Below are 3,395 nucleotides of genomic sequence, written 5' to 3' on the forward strand. Positions count from 1 at the left end.
GAAATGCTACTCTAAGAAGCAGTGTATAAACTGGTAAAAACAAAACCCCCAAAGCAGCCTCCCCCCAAAACCAATCACTATCGACAATTATCTACTGAGAAAGAATTTTATAGATGATCCAGGCCCCAAAGAACTTTTTGGTTTAAGTTACTGTGTTGTGTGACACTGTGTCAGTTAGTTTGTTGTCAGAACCTTTTCTCGGTGTTTTCAAAGTTGTGTTATTTCTGAATACAACTTTTTTTTTTTTAAACAATCACAGCTTTAATATTCAGAATTAGCTCCAATTAGGGCACACCTGAGGCCCCCCTTTTTTTTCAAACATCATAAAGCTTGCTTCTCTAATGCCCGCATTAGAAACTGCCAAATTCAGGTGATAATGACTGATTCCCTGCTGTATTAAACTCTGAATTAACAGCTTCTGCTTATTCTCATTTGGGTGGTCTTCACCGATTTCCACACAGTGAAAAACAATGTTCCTGCTTGATTGCCACTTTGGAAGATTCCAGAGTGACTGTTTCACAAACAAAAACAGATTCAACTACTGCTATTTTCAGTGGCTAATTCTTCTCAGTAACTTGAGCCTAAGCAATAATTTGTCCTGCTGCTGCTGCTGCTAAGTCACTTCAGTCGTGTCTGACTCTGTGCGACCCCATAGACGGCAGCCCACCAGGCTCCCCTGTCCCTGGGATTCTCCAGGCAAGACCACTGGAGTGGGCTGCCATCTCCTCCTCCAATGCATGAAAATGAAAAGTCAAAATGAAGTCAGTCGTGTCCGACTCTTAGCGACCCCATGGACTGCAGCCCACCAGGCTCCTCCATCCTAGTTTCCAACATATACTCTATATTCCTTATCCATCTTTATAAGCACCTATACAGGGGCAACTCAAGTCCTCAGATATATTATTAACACATGGTTCATATTATTAGGTAATCTCTCATAATACTTTGGAGAAGGCCATGGCAACCCACTAGTCTTGTCTGGAGAAGCCTGTGGACAGAGGAGCCTGGTGGGCTGCTGTCCATGGGGTCTCACAGAGTTGGACACGACTGCAGCGACTTAGCATGCATGCATGCACTGGAGAAGGAAATGGCAACCCACTCCAGTATTCTTGCCTGGAGAATCCCAGGGATGGGGGAGCCTGGTGGGCTGCTGTCTATGGGGTCGCAGAGAGTCGGACACGACTGAAGTGACTTAGCAGCAGCAGCAGAATACTTACTTGTATTTTTATTTCTATGCTTCCATGTGGATTTCAATTTACCATCAAAGCTAACATGCTAAGAATTGAACTATATCACATAAGGACTGACTTATTTGTAGTTTGTGTCCACTTCACAAGGAACTTATTACTAAAACTAATGTCTTACTCTTACTATAACCAATTTATAGATAAGACCATGGCTCAGAGAGGGCAAAAACTCCCCTGAGGTCAGGAAGATAATGTGAAAATGGAATCTTAAACCTGTATAAGACATATATCCACAGACAAGTTAACAGAACACTAATGTACCTGGATGTAGGCAAGCAGAGTTTTTCTATTTTCTTGAAGGATAGCAGCCAGTCCTAGCTTCAGGACAGTTCCAACAGCCTTGGGGGCCAGTCAGCTGGAGCTGCTGCTGTTTCTTCCTGAGCAGTGAGGGTGCTCAGACACTAGAGGTGCCCCCAGCACTGCCTACCGTTGTTCCTCACTTAAACAAGAAAGCCTATCCCCATCACCACTTTGTATGCCGTGCTCCAACATCATTTTCTTAAATGAAGAAAACCTGGTATCTCCTGCATGGTCCTTATTTGGTGCACCTGCATTGCTGATTTTGTAAGAAGAAAGGAGCTAATAAATCATGTCTTTCTACCCTGCTGTTGATGCTGTCCTGACTTTCTGTTTTCCTAGCAGAAGCAGTCGTCATTGTATGACTCCTGAACCCTCCCCACCAAAGTCACAAATCTAAGCTTCTAGGGGAAAACACCAATGAAACACCCATCAGTTAGAAATACTTATTAACAAAAAAGAAAATAAAAAGTTACAATCTGAAATGAAAATATTTTGCTTATTACAGTTACTTCCCTCTTATTTACTATTACCAATATCATTATATTACTATGATAAGATAGCAGCTGTGTTTCATTGAGTACCCACTACTTAACAAGACTTGTACTAAATGCTTTATATATAATTCAATTCTCACAACATTGTGAAGTGGTATATTATCTCTATTTTACTGATGAGGAAACTGAGGCTTAGAAAAGTTCTCCTGTTTTAAAATCAGCCAGAATGCTTAATTCCTCCACTGTGCTATGAGTAGCAATGGGAAATGTACAAATAATTTGAATGCTCCTTAAAAGCATGTGCCCAATTTTTCTTTTTAGCACGCAAAATCTTAAAACGATGTACTTTTAAGGTTCAAACCACTGAATTACTTTAATCAAGTGCCTTTCCTTTCTTCAATCCACCAATTGCCATCAGATGGCAATATGGTGTTTTGGGGAGCAGTATGGCTTTGCTGTTAGAAATGACCACCTGTGGGGAGAGTCACTTTGTGGGATATGGTCCCTCATCTTGCAAGTGGGGACCACTAAGTCCCACCTCTCAGGATTGTGGTGAGTGCTCATGCTCAGTTGCTGAGTCATGTCTGACTCTTTGTGACCCCATGGACTGTAGTCTGCCAGGCTCCTCTGTCCATAGAAGTCTCCAGACAGGAATACTGTAGTGGGTTGCAATTTTCTTCTCCTGGGGATCTTCCCAACCCAGGAACTGAACCCGGGTCTCCTGCATTGGCAGACGGATTCTTTACCACTGAGCCACCTGGGAAGCCCTGTGGTGAGTCCTAAATGAGGACATATATGTATGTAATGCACTTGGCCCAATGCTGGGTGCAGAACAAGTGGTCAATGAATAATGAGTCCTCCAAATGCAACACCCTGTCCTCCCTTGTTAAATCTTCCCCTTCCCTGACTGGTAAAGTGAGGTGAAGCTTTCATATGCATTTTTATTTAGGCTCATATCCCACCTACTCTCAAAGAGTGTTCAAGACAGGAGCTCCAAGTCAGTCCAAGCTTGTATAAATATGGTTGCCTATGAATTTATTGGAGAGATCAGAGGTCCTAATTCTACTCCCAGCCATGTAAAGCTAAGTAAGCACTGTGCCTCCGTTTCCTTATTTATCAATGGGGATAAAAGCAGCATTCTGTTTCTCAAAAGGTTGTAAGGAGAATGACACGTTAGATAGATGGAGAGCTAAAATGCACAAACAGCAATCATTAACGTCAAGTTCCAGCGGCTTGTAAATGCCACAATGGACAAGTTCTGCAGCAGGGAACAGCCTCAGACCATAATGAAATCCAGCAATAGAATAAAGCTTTATTTATCTTCATATCTTCCTCTGTGGACGGCCACTATGAA

The sequence above is a fragment of the Bos indicus genome, chromosome 22 (assembly GCF_029378745.1).
Source record: "Bos indicus isolate NIAB-ARS_2022 breed Sahiwal x Tharparkar chromosome 22, NIAB-ARS_B.indTharparkar_mat_pri_1.0, whole genome shotgun sequence".
In the NCBI taxonomy this organism is placed as follows: domain Eukaryota; kingdom Metazoa; phylum Chordata; class Mammalia; order Artiodactyla; family Bovidae; genus Bos; species Bos indicus.